The sequence below is a fragment of the Strix uralensis genome, chromosome 11, assembly GCF_047716275.1.
Source record: "Strix uralensis isolate ZFMK-TIS-50842 chromosome 11, bStrUra1, whole genome shotgun sequence".
Classification (NCBI taxonomy): domain Eukaryota; kingdom Metazoa; phylum Chordata; class Aves; order Strigiformes; family Strigidae; genus Strix; species Strix uralensis.
The window spans coordinates 17,528,706-17,547,340 of NC_133982.1; the positions used below are offsets into that span (position 1 = coordinate 17,528,706).

The following is an 18,635-nucleotide window of genomic DNA, read 5'->3' on the forward strand; positions in this document are numbered from 1 at the left end:
TTTGCCTATCTCTTGCTTTGCACGTAACTGGACAACAACCCTCACTGAAGACAGAAATAGAATAGTATTAAATTAAAAGGTCTATTGAAAAGAACAGGATGGCCAGAGCAGACGCCTGTTAACAGTGTCGTTTGACAAAGCATGAAGTATAAAGCCGAAGTGCAAGAGAAAACCCTCCCAGAAGGCTTAATGATAACAGTGTTTGCAGCCTGGGAGTCTCCTTTCACCCCTCCCTTTCTGCTCTATCCAGCATCTATCCGAGAGGGCTGAACGCAGAGCGAGTCTGCAGGTACGGCTCGAGGCTCTCTGCTGGGACAAGCAAACACTGTCAGATCTCCAAAGGGCTGGCGGAGGCAGTAAGAGGCTGTGTGAGTTATTATTGTTATAGTTACTATTATTTCTGAGCCCAGGCAGGAGGAGGGCAAAGGGGCTGAAATGTCACCTTCTTAGCAACACGCCTGCACACACCTTATTCCTGCAGGATGGCAAAGCCAACTGTAGAGCTCTTCTCGTTCTCCAGTTGCTTTTATTTCTTGTTTCTGAGTTAACTGCTTGGAAGTTGCACACACAGACCTAGCAAGGCAGCAGGTGCAGGTACAACATGGAGCTCACCAGATGATTTCTTTGGTCTTGAGAACATTTAAAGCAAATGTGATGTGAAATGTGATTATGTGAAATAAGATTATTATGCAGCTGCCAGCAGAGATGTTCCCTTTCCTGATTTCAGGTCCTTTAAACATAAGTAACTGGAAACTTTCGACCAGAAGAAAAAGACAGTATTTATATCAGGGCTTCCAATGATATATGTAAGGGAGAGTTTGGAGAGCTTGGTGTTAGCACAGCTTATTAGCACATGGAGGGGCCCCATGAGCTGCAAAAGAGGACCTGCTAGATGTGCCCCACCAATTGAGCAACTAACTAAAATGACATCTGCATGAGCAACTGATAAGCTCTGCCTCCCAGAATTGAGAAATAATCAGAAAGAACAGTGATGAGCAGCTGAGGTATGCAGTGCGTGACATCTAGGTGCAAGCCTGTACCCCTTCTCCTCCCACCAAAGCCCCACAAACCTCCCACAGAGGGGCAGAAGAAGAACCCAGGGAACTTTCCTTGATTTCATTAATTTAATATTGCAGGTCATAAGTTTTTGTGTTTTGGTTTGGGTGGGTTTTATTGCAGTTCACCCATTCCAGGCTATCTCCTGTCCTAAGGGCAAACTCCAATGTCTGATGATTGTGACACACTAAGAACTTTTACATGCTACCCGAGATACATTGTTCATGGGAATGGGGAAACTTTTCCTGAAGGCTGCTCTCAGCCACAGTTCATAATCTTGCAGCAAAGACCGTACCGCTCACAGGACTTGAGAGATGACATTGGTAGAGTTTGAAGAAGGAAAATTATACTAAAATCTCTTCAGGTGTAGCTGCTGTTATCTCAGCTACCAGGCACCAGCTTCAAACAAGTAGAAACACAAAGAAAATGTCGCACGCTGTTGTCAGCCACATTAATGCTCAGTGTCTCAGTTTTGTAGCTGCTTAAACATGATGAAAACAAATCTTTAATAGCTGCTGCTTCCATCATTACATTGCACTCTGTTTTCTATTCAGTTGCAAGGACAGCTAATTTCCAGCAAATGGGAACAATGCGCTCATATTGCTAATTCATGCCACTACACACAAATGTTCAGATTATGTTGTGCAGATCCAAATTCCAGTCTCATTCACGAGTGCAGCTCGCACTTAAATCCAGTTCCCTAGCAAGAAGTAGGGAGCCCTGCAGCAAAGCTTGTGACAAATTAAAACCTGAAAGAGGCAATGAAAGAACATCTGATATATTTCATTATTTTTATATAGTGTTTGAAAAGCAGACCTGGAAGTATGGCAAAAGGTGAAACCCAGGGGAACCAGTGTCAGAGACGATTTGAAGGCAAATGATTTGTCAGGAGGCTGGTATCCACAAAGCTGCTGCACAAATTTCCCTTCATCTACTGCCTCTCTGTTTTGGTTTGTGGTTATATGTGGGTGCAGACAGGATATTTTGAGATAAAGAATTTGGGGGTGGATAACAATTTAAAGACAAAAGTAGAGGGCAGACTACATCTTCGGGAAGGGAGAGGTAAAAAGATATATTAAGTGCTGCTGAGAGTAGAGGCTGGGCACCTGAAGTAGCTGGTACAGCCTTTTCGTGGCAGATGCTCACTGGACTCTGGTCCTGGCTCATCACAAGCCCTCCCACAGGCAAGGGGGACCTGGGCTCAGATCTAAACTGAGCCTCTGTCCGATCCCCTGGTAGTCTGGGGAGCTGTCCTGCCTACCTTTGCTAGTTCCTTTCCTAAATCACCACCAGCACCTGGCACCCTGGGGATATGTGAGCAGCTGCAGAAGCCCACTCTGGCAGGGAATATTTCTGATAGGAAAAATTATACTTTCTCTGCCTGTGTTTTGATTCACCCTCCTTGACTGAAAGGGCCGTAAAACCTTTGATGAATGGGGCCCATCAGTTGATCGTCCTGCTTTGGTGCTAAGGTGCTGCATCATCTTTCCTCAATATTTTCCATGCTAATTTCCTTGCCTCCTGGTTTAGATTATTATGACTACGGTAAATGCTCCTGGACAGCCTTGCTGGCAGATTACCTGTACACCCTGGTGCTGAAAAGACTCCCCAAAAGCATTTCCAAACTATTTGCAAGAGTGGCACATGTGACCCCATATGCATGGGCACGTATGCAGCTGGGTACTGACTCAGTCGGGGAGGTTGAGCCCTCTCTTTGGGGCTTCTGACCCCCACAACATGGCTGAGGGGCCCCTACAGCAAGACCAGGGCTGTGTCAGCTCCAGGCAAGGCAGCAGAAGACAGACGTTGACTTGCCAGGCTGGAGTTGACAAGCAGAGAAGAAATGTTCCCTTGATGGACAACCAAGAGGGTAGAGCTAAAGATCTTGGTGTGTGTGTTATGGAAAATTTTAGGCATCTGTTATCTGTTACCATGCTACCTCGCTCATGATTGCCTCAGATGCGATGAGGTAGGTTGGGCTGGGCTGGGTTAGTCATTGTTTGGTCGGAGACTTGTAGGGGACAGAGTTTCTGCAAGAAGTGGCTTTTCACTAGATGGTGCTCTTTCCTGAGCCATCACTGTGCCTGATCGTTCTTCTTGAATCTGGGAACTTCCAAGTGGTCTGCCTCATAAAACCTTCTTATAGGGGTGGGAGGAAGGCAAATGAAAATGTGTTTCCAGTCTCTCTGCTCTCATACGCCATACCCTGTTGGAGCCACGTAAGAAAAACTATTGCTTTACCACCTGGTTGAAAAGGGCATACGATGCTGGCTTCCAAAATGCCCACATTGCACAAGTGTTGAAAGCATTTTTGTTATTTCAGTTGTTTTAAACTGAATCAACTGTGCCTAGTTTGGAAGACAATGCCAAGTTCACACACAGGGTTTTCAGCAGAAAATCTTCTGCCGTGTACATAGTATTGTTATTTCTGTTCTACCTAGAGAGAACATGATGTACAGGAATTACCTGCAGCCTTTGCCCAGTGCTCTGGCCAGTGGCAAGATCTCTGGAAAATATTATAAAGTGTTTTTGGGGTTGATTGTCTTGAGGTGAGGCTGCCCAGCTTCAGTGGGGTAGGACACACATGCTAAACTCAGTGTTGTTCCTGTCTTTATGGACATTATCACCTGGCCACGGCCAAGGCTAGTGGGATATACATGTCCGCAGTAGGTTAAGCCGAGTGAAAACGTTGGGCCACCACATGTACACATTTCCAAAGAGCTTCCAAGAAAAATTGTAACTGAAGGCAAGTTACCACCACAACAGATCATGCATCTTCATTCCCAGGGGCCTCCTCAAGCCCGGCCACATGCGGACCACAGGCCACATGAACTCGTTTGCTAATGGTGGGTTGCCATTTTCACCCTTTTTCCAGGGCAAGGGGTGGGAATGGTGTGGGAGATGTTCCTCGATCAAACGTACACACCTCACACAACGGTAGAGGAACTGGGGAAGGACGGTGAGGAGCGGGACAAGGCCGTGGGCTGGTGTGGTGGGGCTCGAGCTGAGCTGCTAGATTTTGTGGTAGGTACAGATGCGCAGCAGATCACATTCATGGCTGGACAGCTTGTGCCCTCAGCACCAGAAGAGGCTTTGGAACTGCCGGAGGTGGGAACACAAGAGGCACAACCCCAAGCAAAACAGGCCCTTGAAGCTGCAGTTTGGTCTGTGGGAAGTATCCCCCTCAAATAAAAATAAACCCGCGGCACAATAAGTTGCCCGTGTCCTTTCACACCGGCGACACCATATTCTAAACCAGTCGATGGGTGGGTGGACGCCCCACGGCAGCCGAGGACACCGGGGCCGGGCAGGCGGCAGGTGACGGGCGGGCAGGTGAGGGACCGGCGCTCCCCCGCACCGGGCTTCTCCTCCCAGCCGGCCTCGGCGGGGGCAGCGCAGCCCAAACTCTTCCCGAGCAAGTTTTCGACGGTGCCACCCTCCGCCATACCCCCACCCCCCCACACCCCCGCCCCGGCCCGCTCCCCGGGGGCCGCCCCGCTCCGCGCGGCCCCGCGGCGGCGCATGCGGGCTGGCGGGAAGGGCGCGGGCGCGGGGGCGGGCACGGCGGCGGCCGCGCTGCTCTCAGGTTGCAACCCGCAGCCCCCGGCCCTCCTTCCTGCCCGCCTCCCCGGGCGGAGAGCACCCGGCCCGGCCGCCTCTTCCCCCCTCCCCGTCCCCTTCCCTCTCCCTTCCCTTCCCTCCCGGCCCCGCTGCCAGGGGCGAAGCCGCCCGCCGGGCCCCCGCGGTGAGTCTGCCCCGCCGGAGTTGGGCGAAGGGGGGTGTGCGTGTGGGGGGGAAAGTTTGGGGAAGGGGCCAGCGGGGCGGGGGGGGTGGTCTCTGCCCCGGGAGGGGGGTGAGGGAGCCCCCCTCCCCTTCCCGCGTCCTCTCACGCTTCCCCCGCCCTTCCTCCTCCTCTTCCTCGGGGCTTTTTCTCCGCGCAACTTCGCGTGGAGCCGCTCCGGACGGCCTCTCTCCTTCGCGTGTCTTTATTCCTTTTCGTTTTATTGTTATTACTGTTTGGTTTTAAATTATTTTACGTTTTTTCTCGCGCGGCTGCTCCCCGCCGCTATTGTCTGCGGGCCGGCGGCGGGCCGGGGCCGGGCGCGGTCCCCCCGCTGCTGGGGGGGGGCGGGCGGGGAGGGTGCCCCGAGTGTGTGCCCGGGCACACCCCCCCCAGCACCCCAACACCCCCCAACACACCCCCGCCCACCCTGGCCCCCTACCTCCCTCCACTTCCTCGCTATTATTGATATCCTGATCTGAAAAAGAAACAAACCAACCCAAACCCTTCCAGCCTCGTTGACGCAACTTTGGATCTCAATTTATTGTAAAGAAAGTAATCTGGGCTTTATATCCGAGTCTCCGAAGCAACAGACTGGTGTTGGTTTTCCTCACCTTCGGGTCTCAGTGGGCCTTTGAAGTTACTCAGAGGGTCGTCGCCGTGGGGCCTGTTTTATGCATTCGCTCTTTTGCTTGAGAATACAATTATTATGTTTTTTCCTTCTCGAGCTGAGACACTCTTCTTTTGAAGCAAATGCGGGAGCTTCTGGATGAGGATTGTGAAAGGGTAGTTGTTTCTTAACCTGTAAATTGTCGGGGTTTATTAATCCACCTTCTGTGACTGTGTTATCCCTGCAAGTCATATAAAGGAGTTGGGATTAGTAGAGATCAATTTTGCTGACCTCTGTAATTGGTTCTGCTCCAGTGTCCTTTATGGGGCTTCACGTTAGCTGGAGCTCAGAAGTGGAAAAAAGTGATTTTTAAAAGTTTTTTTTTTTGAAGAGTGTGCTGTACCGATTCTGTTGTGGATGATCAGATAGAGACTCGATAAAGGGATTAGAAATGCTGTACTCCTGTAGGACAGTTGGTCGCTGTGGTGTTCTCTGTAATCTTTGTCAGCCGTAAAACTTTAGGTACTCATGGAGATATGCGATGCAGTAGAAATATGTAAAGCATGTAGCTTCAGAGCTGAGTTTAGACAGTTGGTCTGAGATCCGTGAATGTCTTGTGTGCTGGCAGTTTTGGCTAATGTAATCTAATCAGTTTCAAAGGGCCAAGCTACATTACTTCTGTTTGTGGTGAGAGTCTTCAGCTTAAAATCGGTCCCTTGCTGGGTGTGTTTTTCATGTTTCGCACACCCTTGCTGAGCTATTGTGGAATTGCAGAGGTGAACCAAGTTCCACATAGTTCCTTAAAGGTAAGGTACTAATGATTCATTTATTACTGTGTTAGAGGAGGTGTATTTTTATACATAGATACCTTAGTAGTGGGAGTAGATTGATGTTAACCTCATAACATCCGTGCCTGTGGATAGAAGCTGCTGTCTGAAGTGGAGGAGCATTTGCTCAGAAGGCTCTTGCTGTGCTTTGGGCCACTCTGGTCCAGGCTGTGACCTTCCATGGTGACAATGTGTTGCTTGGCCACTCAGGGTTGGGTGTTTGTTTTTTACAAGCCTGATAGCAGGTTAAGGGTGCGTTAGGCAAGGTGGGGATCGTCTGGGCAGGTGTTGTCCCTTGGCATGAGGTCAGGCATGTACCTGTCTTCCGCGTTCATGGGTTGAGCCTAATATGTCTCCTGTCTGGCCTTCCAGCACTGCCCGGTGCTGGGCAGACAGGCTAGCCTGGGGCTGTTGCTAGAAGGGCACGGGTGTTGAGTTCTGCAAGGCAGACAGGTTTTGTAGGTAGCCTGAATGACGAGTCTCCTGCAGGTAGCATGGATGCGCTGCGTTGCGTGACGGCGTTCCAGCCAGCATCTCCTGCCCGGCTCCAGCCACCAAGGGATGGCCGGCATAGCCTGAGAGGTGAGGACACGGCGTGTTCGAAGTAACAGAGTCCAGCCAGGGACTGCAGCCGGAGAGAAAGGCAGGAGCTCGATGTTCCTGATTTACAGCTTCGCAGCATCAAAGGAGGAGAATGTAGTTAAGAAGTCAAAGCTTCTCATAGAAACAGAGCTCTGCCAGGTACTGTCCGATGATGGATGTTTTTAAACACAGCCTATATAGGGAAGCTTTGAGACTCGGGTTTATGCAGAACTCGCTACTAATCTCTCAGCAGGATATGCTCCTGAGTAAGCTGTGTTCTGGTCTAGGGTATGCTCCTGTGCTAAGAGGTGGATTAAGTACTGTTAAAGGAATCTGGTTATTCTATCCAAGGCATGAATTAAGGCAGCGGTCAATAAATTATACTAGAGGAAAACAACACTGGTAGGTTTATTGGTGGTGTGTACATGCTCCTGTGTTACAAAGACAGTGGGTGCTTTCATATAATTTTCTGCTGGCATAATAAGTTTTAATAGAGAACTACTTAACAAAAAAAATCGTTAGTAGAAGCTGTCATGCCTGCTGTACCTATTTCTTTTCCACTCTGTTTCCAGGACACCAACGTATCACTTTCATCTGCCTGGTATTTGGTGGTGATCCACTGGCCTATGAAACAGTCCTTGAAGCAGCTTGGAAGCTTTTCTACTTACTGCTGTAGCTGGTTATCTCTGCAATCTGCTTGAGCGCTATTAAATGTTATTTCTATAAGGGTTCCCCACACAGGTGATAAATAGCCTGAAGTAAACTAAACTATGTACCTGGTTAGTATGGAGGAACTATTTGGTTTTGGTTTTGCTCCACTGGTGGAAGGCAGTGTTAGGAACTTAAAAACTTGAGCAAAAAGCTAGAAAGTCCAGGAGGCTGTAAGGGCATGATATGCCCTGCCTGAGTGATGATGCCCCTGTGTTTTACCAGCCTCCTGGGATTTGGCAGTTTCTGTGGTTTCCAGCCGGGGGATAATGTAAGCAGCATCCTATTTGCAGACACATGAAAGGCTGGATGTGGAAAGCTGGGATGGGAAGCACCTTGCAGCCTGCAGCTTGTGATTTCTGGGTGCTGCTCGACGCCAAGTGCTCATGTGTGTGCTTGCTTGCATTGATCACCTGTAGGATAGATAAAGGTAATGAATGACTTTCTGAAGCAACTGGTGGCTTTGGGTGTAGATACAGTTCTGCTTTGCTGCTGTGGGGTTTGCCATGGGGGATATAATCCAGCTGGGAGCCTAGTTCAGGAATGGCATGTACCACCTGAACAGTCACTTCCAGGAAGCACTGCATTTTTTCAAAATCAGAACTTATTGTTAGGGTGTTAGATGCAATGAGATTTTTATGAATAGCTTAGTCATGGTTCACTTTTTTTCTCCTCTAAAACAGCTGTCAACAGTCTTGCTGTGAGGAGGGAATTGACCACTCCTTGTACTGAGTGAATAGTCACACACTTCAGTCGTGGTGTTGCAGCCTGGCATTGCACTTCTTAGTTACTTTTGGAAACAAAGCTGGGGATGTGGCATAATGTCATCTTTTTATTTTATTTTTTTTTTTAAACCTGCCTTTCTCCCTTGCAAATGACCTTTATGCAGATCTGGAAGGCAAAGCCCATCACTGAGAGTTAGCCGGTTAGTTACTTTGGTTAGTGATAAGGAAATATAATGGCAGCGCTCCAGGGAAAGCAGCTATGCCAGGAACTTGTTGCTGCAGTCAAGCTATACAGATCTTTTTCAAGAAGATATATCTTTATATATTTATGGCCCTTTGTCACGGAAACAGGGTGACTCCTCTATTGATGTCTACATGACGAATATGCTGCGACGCCACAAATCTTGTAAACAGTTTAATGTCCTTCCAGAGACAGCTGGTAGAAGCATGCAATAGGTAAAACTTTTTTAGTGTCATCCTAAACTCTGACTTTAATTTTGTGATCTCTTTTGTGCATTGGTGTAAGCAGCCTCTTCCAGTTCACCAACTGGACCATGCTGGGATTTGTGGGTCTGTTCAGCAAACCAGACTGGGAAATGGATTCCAGTTAAGAACACACGATTTTTTTTTCCTGTACAGTTTGTACCTTGGATTAGTTCAGCAAAGGAGTTCATTCTTTACCTGGATCAGTTTCTCAACTCACATCTCTGTGGTCTCATGAGCAGCTGTTGTGGCAAAAGCTCCAGTGCTTCCACCAGGAGAAATGCTCCTGGAGCTTCACCCTTGGAAGTGCTTTTCCGATTACAAAGGCAGCATTTGACTGTGGTGCCCGTCCCTGTTTTATAGCATGTGAAGACGACCAGGGAGATAGATGTGTTTCTAAGATAAGCCAGTGAGTTAGAAGTCATATTGTTGCCTTTTTAAGTTCTCTAAGACTCCAATTATTTCTATCTAGAGTGAAGATATATCTTTTCTGCAAAAATAAGCCGTGCCATTTTTATAATATCTTTTTAAAAATTTTCTTTATAACCATTTTAGGTATGCTTCCAAGTTGTTGAGGAACAGTGAAAGAAAGTGTAATCACAAATATTTTTAAGTAGTCAACAGTCCTTAAAAAGTATGCAGTGTGATACCTTGAAAAAAGTAAGCTTTAATTCTGTTGTAGCTGTAATGGATTGCATGTTGTGACATGGTCAGGCAGTCTAACAAGACTGCTTTATATATATATTTAAAAAAAACCCTAAAAATCAGATGCTGAAGAGTTTATTGGGTGATTTTTATTATGGATGAGAAAAAGCTAAATTCCTTGTTGGCATAGCAATGTAGTTCTCGCAGTTCAAATGCCGACCTGTAACAAAGGCGCGTTGGGAACTTCTCAAGTATTGTGCTTGGGGTTGGAGTAAGTGTAAGGGAAAAATACCCCTCAAAATACTGTCAGCACCTCCTACAGCACTTGTGTTGAGGGCTTGAAATACAGTATATTCCAAGCATGTTTTGCATGTGAGGTTGGGTTTGGTGCCCCTGGGCAGCCTCCTGCAGGGTTTCTAGCCGCTGCAAGGACTGCTGCTGGTGTGCACCCTGTGGGCTTCCACGGTTCGTAGAGGATTTGGATTTTGGCCTTGGCTGCAACATCCAGAATGGTGGTTTTTCATGGGTTAACTTGTAATGCTGTAGCAGGGGTTCATTTGGCAAAGTTAATCCTTATTGACCACTTGTATTTTCTTTGAATCTCATTTCCCTTCATAATGACCAGGAATTCAGTTTTATATTTCTTCAAAATGATCCAGTCTCTTCATTCAAAATTTTTTTTGGTGATTCCATAAGTTGTTTACAAGAAATTATTTTCCCATCTGGTTGCTCTTGTCTTTCCAAAACAGGTGATAATTTTTTAATTAGTAGCTGTAGCAACTGAACTGTCAGTTTTCTTGTATGTTTGATCCTTGCATGAGGTTGTCTTTTGATTTCCTTGTAAATCATGGGATGGCAGTTGATCAGTCATATTGGTGAGTTGGATCCTGTGTAGTTGCTCTTAGGTACTATTTAAAATATATAAGCACAGGTAGTTGCAACTGATTCATTGCATCTTAGTTTCAAGGACCTGTGAAATTTCCTAACAGATTATGCAAAATGTTTATCATTTGCCAGAGTAGCTTCTGACTGTTTCTAGTCTGTTGGTGTATTTTTTTTACTTCGTTCAGGTGGCTAGAGTAAACTTAACATTACATTTGCAAAATACGTGGTGAGCTATCTCCTCAAACTGTTGTTTAATGTGAGATGTTATTTACAGTGTGACAGCACCGCTGAGATTAGCCTGATCCAGTGTAAAAGGAAGGATTTAAGGATTTTCTTCTTTAGCAGCTACTCCAAGTTTTATTTCTGAGTGGGAGGGAAAATAAAATAAGTGACGAATTACTTATTTAAATATAAGGCTGAATTTTGGTGAGACTTATTCTCCATGAGCATGATTTAAGGTGGTCATTTTAAAGCAGAAGGGTGTATGTCATTTGATGATGATGTTCAAAACTTTGTGTTGAGAGAAACTACCCAATGTGTCATATTTGAATCCCCTGTGCTTTTTATCACCCATGACTAATGCAAATTGGAGCAGTAAGTTATGTTAAAACCTGTGACGTACTTTGTAGCTTCATCTAAATTGTATCTGAGGTTTCTGGCAAAATTACTTGGGAAAGTAAATCTCTTTCCCAACGTGTCTCTGCCCCCAGTGGTGTAACTGCTCTGTGAGTCTGAATGCTGCAGTTAATAAAACCATTACAAACAAGGGTTTTGGCACGAAGCGACTGTTCTAAACCGGACTGTCTTCAGACTCAAACCACTGACTCACCCTTTTTTTTTCCATGGATTAACACACCTGGCATGTCACGCTCAGATGCTGGCTGACTCGTTGTGTTCTTGCAGGTATCCTTGTTTTCAGTGTAGGGAAGACCAAAGGGGGTGTGCGAATCTGCACAGCGACCTCCTGCAGGAGATAAAAACCCCGTAGTGGAAGTTGATGCTGAGGATGGGTTTGTCCAAAGGCTCCATTCTCTGTGTCTCTGATGCTGGGCTGCAGGAGGGATGCTGCTCTGCTCCTGCCACATTTTAGGGGAGCACAGAGCTGCTGCTTGTGTGAAGTCCCTCCCTTCGGTGCAACCATATGAAAAGCTGTGCTGGGTCAGGCCATGGTTTGTCCAGCCTTGTTTCCTGCCCCACAGCATTGGTTGTGGTTCACTGGGGAGGTACAAGAGCAAGGCAAATGGTCCACACTGGTGTCCGTGGGCACGGTGGGTTCAATACCAGGATGTGTGGCACATTTGGCTTCCCGGCATGTGCGGATCTCAACACCCAGCTGAATCTTGGAAGCTGCTGTCAATAGGAAGAGAGGGAAAATAGGGGATGCCGAGGCGTAAGATTGCTGAAGAATGAGAGTCTTGCTCACTTTATTCACTGGTTTCCCTCCTGAGTTTCCTCTGGGATGCTGAAGCCTTCGGTCCCATAATAGCAGTGGGACAATGAATGCTCGGATGGAGGAAGCAGGTGTTAAAGTAAGAGGAGGAGAAATGATTTATTTTTTTGGGGGGTAGGGGAGACAGGATGGCCAGATATGACCCTTAGACAAAGCAATTTCTTTTGTCACGTGAGCTGGTGCACAGCACGCTTCCTAATTGCTAAACCCACAAGTAAGATGGCAGCGAAACTGGGACTTGCTCTCTTTTTTTGAGTTAATGTTGCTTAGTGAGTCAGCTGAGGAGTGAGGCTTACGTGATGTATCTCTGATGTTACGTGATGAATTTTGTTGTTCTTTTGTTCCCTGCTACCATAAATCTTTCACTGTAGCAACAAGGCTGCAGTACTGATGGCACTGGTCATCTTAAAGTCTGCACTTTGTACTTGGGGAGTGCTGGTTTTTAATTGTTTTAAAACCAACTGAAGATGAATGAGTTTATGTGTGACTTAGATTAAAACAGTTTCTGTAGTCTGATCTGAAGGTTTTTGAGTTGGTGCAGAGGATGATTCTGGAGATAAAACACGCTGGTTCATGTGCTATGTAGCAGATGTGTTTGCATCTGTAGTAGAAAGACTTCCCATCTGAGGAGTACTTCATTTCAGTGGGGTTTCCAGCCTGTGCAGGAGTTTCTCTTGAACATGGGAGTCAGTTTTTCCATCGCTAAGTGGTTTGCAGCTGCTCCACCCATTTTTATGATGAGTGATCATCATCTAAGAGCGCAGTGGAACACAAGAGGTGGCGAGCAAAGCTTTCATTGCATTAAATGTGAATGTTTATAGTTTCTCTTCTTGCAGCTGCAAAAAGGTAGGTTGTCTCTGCTGAGTAGAGAAATAAAGACTAAACCCCTTTTTGTATGTGCTGTCATAAAAGAAAGTTTGGTGTAATGAATATTTATTTCACAAGGTCCAGGTGACTCTTTACGCTTTTGTGTGATGCAAGGCGAAATGTTGCTGCAAATGTTTCTAACTGCAGGTTTTTCTATATTAAGTAGTGCAGTTGCCAAAACAAAAATAGATACATGTCATCTTCAGGTCTGTCGTGGGAGGATGCTGGGGGTTACGTTAGTACCCGCCGTGCGGCTGCGTTTGTGTGCTGGTGGCTCCATGGAGCTCCACTGACTTGGGCACGGGAGTGTGAATCTGCTTTTGTAATGGGGGCTTGGGAGTCTCCAAAATCTGGAGCTACCTTTCTGCCCTGGCCAGGGCTGCTAATTAATTTTTTGACTGAGTCTTTTGGTACTGTAGCCTGAAGAAGGGTTCATGTAGCATGGAGGCTGAGATTTGAGCACTTAACTAGGTTAAAAGTACATTCTTGAGTGGGTGTCTTGCTAGTCTTCTCAGTAAGATGCTGGAGGGGAGTGGGGTGATGAGAGCTGATTTCTTGGCAGCTGTTTCACAGCTATAATAGGGCCTCGGTCCCAATTTTCATGAGCCATGTATTAAGCTAGAAAAAGAACTAGCTCATTGCTTCAAGAGCTCACAAGCTAAAACTGTGGATAATAAATATGCTTGCATGGATGTTAAGAGGATTAGTTGTTTGTGAAGTGTGTTGAAAGTGGGAGAATTAAAGAAGTACTTAAGTGATAACCAAATGCATGTCATGTACGTCCCTAATTTGTTTCTCCCTCCTTCCAGTCAGATTACAAGCAGCATTTGTTGATCTGTATGAAATTCACGTGTCGGTCCCATGTTTTCCTGTATTTTGGAAATTTTACTGTTAGAGTTTACTTATGGGCAATACCTTTTAAGATGGTGAAATGTTGTTTCTTCAGATGTCATATCTGAAGAAGAGGTACCCTGCTAAATGTGATGCACTTCCTTTTGCAGCTGGAATTTGCTGTATTTAAACTGTGGGGTTTAGTGCTTAGACCTCCCTGGTTTTTACTTTATCAGATTAGCTAGGATTTTGGCAGGACTTTGTGCTGCTTTTTCTTAGCCAATCAACTTGCATGTGAGTGTTCAGTAACTTTCTTGCTTTATAATCTCAAAGTTCAGAAGTCACTGGGCTGTTTGAGACTAGTAAGAGATCCTATCCCAGTAACAGCTTACAGTGCGTGTATAAAAGGAAAACAGTAAGCAGAGAGCAAGTTTTGAAATGAAAATTCAAAACTACTTGAGGAGGACAGAGGATTTGTGGCAAAGAAAATGCTTGAAAATGTATGTATCTTCCTGAAACTACAAAACATGAGTGTGCTTTTTTTTAGCCTTTCTTTACTGGATTGCTTGCGTGACCTAATCCCCTCTGCTAGGCCAATTATGAGATGGCAGATAAATTGCAGTCATACAGTTACTATACAATTGCATTATATAAAAAGATTGAACGTTTGGAATGCCTAAAAATGATAAAAGGTGTCAAGTGCATGTAAACTTATAAAGTTTTTTAATGCTCTGCTTAGAAGAGTCTTCTTCCCCCCCCCCCCCCGAATTTGTAAAATCTGCCAATTTTTACTAAAAACCTAGTTTCATCAGTTTTTCTGATATTAATTAAAAAAGAATAATACTCTTTGCATAAATACCTGTGTATGGGCTTGTGATATTTCGGTGCCAAGAGAAACTTAGGCCATTTTGGAGGAAGCATGCTTTAAGTCCTGTTAAATTTTGTCTTTGGGAATGCTACATCACTTGGTGTTTGCATTGAAAGAGATAAATTGTCTTCTTTGTAGGAATATTTTTGACTCTTAAAAAGGGCTGGATCTGAGCCATTGGATAACTTGAGGATGAAGAAGACTTGGTTTAGTGTTTGGTGGAAGTCGGAATGAGGAGCGGGGAGCTGTTGTTGTGTTAGTGTGGCCGTGATACTCAGCAGAGCAGCGTTTTGAACCCCCCTGCACAAGAGATGTAAAACTGTGTCTAGCTGGGACTGTTGTCACTTCTGGCCAGTTGGCAAAAAGAAATAATTCCTGTGATGGAGAGAAGAGAAAGAGCTGTTGGGATGCTGCTAGATGAGAGCCTAGCAGCAACGGGGAATTTGGGAATATGCCCGAGCTGGGGAATGCACTGACGAGCTCTGGGAGTGTGCCTTCCAGCCAGGGAGAGTTGTGGGGTGGCGATGGCATGGACCACCCTGCATGTTGGGAACTCATTGTCACCTCTGCTTCTTGCTCAGCTTCAGCATTAGCAAGCCATTCCTCATTCAAGAGCAGACTTTTAGACATGTTCTGGGCAGTAGGCAGCATACTGTGAAGGTACAGGAGTAACCCTGTTTGTTAACTTCTCCTTGAAGTTAGCAAACTTCAATTCACTGCTTCGTTCAGGATGCTGCACACTGGCGCCATGATGTGCCAGTTCTGGTGTCGTTGCCTTGGCTGGTGGTCAGCGTCCTTGCCTGCAAAGGAGCACAGGCAGGATCAGAACAGACACTGATTTTTGTATGCCTCTCTACATTATCTGTGTCAATTCCTCATTGGCTGTTATTCAGAAAATAAATCTTGCCCGATACATCCAACCCAGGAAAGTACTTATATATCCAACAGCCAGGAAATCGAATAAGTCCTGATCTATTCTTAATTTCTTGTGTTTCCTGTGGTTTTATTGTTTGTGTTACCAGCCCTAATATTTACATACTTTTGAATGAGCTTTTCTTTTTTTGGAAGATACTGCTTTGTTCATATGCCTTGCAGAACAGGTTCTTCCATTTTTTTTCCTAATAACCGAACAACTTACTTTCTCAAAGGAGTAGGAGAAAAAAAAAAGGAAACACCAAAGGGAGGTATCTAAGAATAGAATTATTTTTTGCTGATGATATGCTAAGACTAATTCTAAACTTGCGTCTACCCTTCCAAATGTCCTTAGGCTCTTTGAGAGCTTTGTAAAACTTTTTGCATATCAAATGATGTGCTTATGGGTGCTTTATCTGAATAGCAGATGCATTTACAGTTGGCATTTTAAATGCAAAGGTGCTTCTATGAAAATACTTGTAAGAACAAAGTTGTACTTCCCACTAAAACCCTAGAGTTAGCAGGGCAAGTCAGTGGACTCTGCAATGTTAATGTTCAAAAGTAGTGCTGGTGAATGTTGTCCAGCTATGTGTCTCTGGAAACTGATGTAGACTTTTTTTCTGTGAAGTAAGGGAGATTTCACAGTTATGTTTCCTGCCTTTCTTTTGGGTGTGTAGGAGTGACAGAGCTGATGTTCTCCTGGAGATCTGTCCCTTGGTACGTCAGCTAGCCTTCTTTTCCATGGATATTTGGTTTCCTCTAATAATTCTGTAGGAACTAATTTGAAATTGCCAATTTATTAAAAAAAACGTGGTCTCCAAAGAAGTTGTGATCTGCCTTTATTTGCAGGTATTACATGTTGATTTTCCAGCTACCGTTCAAACATATATTTCTTTTAAGAAGTAAGGCAGAACTTCAGGGTGTTGTTTTTTTTTTTTCCCCTTTCAAATCTGTTCTCCCTGCCATGAAATAAAACCTATTTGCACATTGATGAATAGTGGCTAGGAAGCCTGTCTGGTTCTGCAACTGGATCCATAAATAGCATTAGTGTCTGGTTTACTTCGGGAAGGAAGGTGTCCCGTTGTGGTGGTGGTGGGAGGGGAGTCTAGCACTCACTCACAGTAAAGTTGCCCTGTCTGGGCAACATTCACCAGCACGACACTTTAAAAGAAACACAATACAGAGTGTGTAGCTTAAATATTTGAAGTATAGAACCCCTTTAAAAGCTCAAGCAAGTACTGACTTTCATAGAAATGGGTTATAGTGACCTTTTTTCTTCTCTATACCTCTGCTGTGAGCTCAGAAGGGACTTTGTGGATCATAAAGCTGGTATGAAAAAATGCTTTCCCCATCACCCTTCCTACCCCTTCTCGCAGGGACCACCTCAGGACAGGCGGAGCGTGTCATCGCATGTGGTCTGTGTATAACGCTCTGGTGTGTTGGGGTGGATGGTATGGTGCTTGGAGTAGCTGTTCTAGTTGCTGGACTGGATCTGGCAGCCAATTCTCAAACCTGTTGGGTCTCAGGATTGAGGTTTGGATGAATGCCTTTGAAACGCATGTTCCCAACCATTTGGAAGGATATTTTTTGAGCCAAGAGTGCCCAGGTTTGGTCTTCAGAGCATTTGGTTTGTGGCACAGTCACTAAATGAGAAACTGCCCTCTGTGCTAGATTAAAAAGCAGTTTATTCTAGAAAACAGAAGGAGAAAGTTAAGGTAGTTCAGGGACTGCATGGTTAACCATCCCTGATGCCCCAGAAGCAAGCCTAGGCACACTCCTCTTGCAAAATGGCAATGGCAGGTAATTAGCCTGGGGGAGTCCTGCCAGTGGAGGGACAAGGCGTGGGATGCTGATGTTCTGTTTCATGGTAGTGGGCAAAATGAAACAAGGCAAAGTTTCAGAACTGGAATAAAAAAAGCTTTTAATTTTTGCCCCCTTAATGAAGGCAGTGGTGAAACACTCCCCTGCTGTGCCGTATTTTCCTTTTTTAAACTGCTTGTGGCATGGTTATTACTGAATGTTGTGAAATGTAAATAACACCAAGGTAGTGAACTCGGCATTCCTGGCTCCTTGGCAGTGTTCATGAATGGAAACATCTGTCTGAGTCCTCTCCGGTTCGCTTCCCTCACACAGCTGCCCACTTTAAGCACGGCTCATTGCAGGGCCATATGTGCTGCTGAGTCCTGGAAACTCTCTCCTTAACTTTTGCATGTGTACCCCACACAAAATGGAGGAAAATCTAGAGGCTAAAATGTGTAATGAACTTTTTTTCCCATCGTGAGGATTTTAGTGCAAGTCATTAAAATATCTGGTGTAACTTGTGCCAGCCTGCGACTGCAAGATGTGATGCACGATAGACCTGATCTCGTGCTCCTGGCAGAGTCCGGCTCTTCTCTTGGTCCGTGCATCTCGCTTGGATTTCACTCTCAAATCACAACCCCTCGCTTGGTGAACACATAACTACTCCCTGTCTCTCCTATTCAGATTATACAAATAGGCTCTGACAGGGTGTAAGCTTCACTTGAAAGGACGTGTTGGTTTGCAGGCTTGGAGATGGGTGATAAGAGTTGAACTGCTTTTACATGAAACCACCTCTTAAAGAGGAGTGAGAGTGAAGGGAATGACACGAAACTGTGGTAGCAAGTGCAGAAAGGAGGGTAGGAAACCACCCCGATAATTCACTCTGTGTTTTTTCTTGAGCTTGAGTGGGAGATCTCATTAGCTTTTTACGAAGTGGGCATTTAAAAAAAACCCAACCGAAACAAAAACCGAAACAACCCCCCAAAACCTAAGAAATCATGCAGATAATGCAGGAAGTACGTAACGAGCATTTCATGATTGGGAGAGATAGTAACCTGGGCTTCAGTGCTTTAGGTCGGCTACAGGATGTAAATACTGCTTATGCTGACATGGGTGAGTGTTGTGTACCAGCAGCACTGACAGTTTTGACTCTAAAACAGATTTTGTAAATTTTAGACAATGCTTTAAAATCTTTTTCATTTAAACTAGACAAATTATTATGAATTTTGTCATGTTAGTGGAAGTCAAAATAGAGATGTCTTTACAAGGTGTTTACTTTTCTGCGTGCAGTTTTAATCAAAAATTGGGAAAAATGGAGGGGAGAGGGAACAGGATGCTTTGTTCCTCTTTAAAGGTAGAAATATCAACTATTTTCCTCTCTTTTTCCCACTCCTTGTGTGTGTGGTGAAAGAGAAATATCAGTGTTTAAAGAGATCAAAAATCCTTCTAGTACATAGCATCAGTTTAAAGTGAGACTGCATGGCCAGGTTTTGACGGGTTAGGAGTATATTAGCTGAATTAATACAACTGGCTGTGATGCGTTTATGAAAATGCTTTTGCTTGTTTGTAAAGCTTTCAGTGAGTTTTCTTTTGCTGTCAATACAT

At 45.2% G+C, this 18,635-nt stretch overlaps 1 protein-coding gene across 6 annotated transcripts in view; it reads left to right on the forward strand.

Moving 5' to 3' along the window:
- Positions 1-4,588: 4,588 nt before the first annotated feature.
- Positions 4,589-18,635, forward strand: part of AKAP13 (A-kinase anchoring protein 13) — a 224,487-nt gene continuing 210,440 nt past the window's right edge. For all 6 annotated transcript variants that reach the window (XM_074881090.1, XM_074881091.1, XM_074881092.1 and 3 more), the window contains exon 1: positions 4,589-4,801. The gene's annotated coding sequence lies outside the window, so the exon portion shown is untranslated. The remainder of the gene's footprint in view (positions 4,802-18,635) is intronic.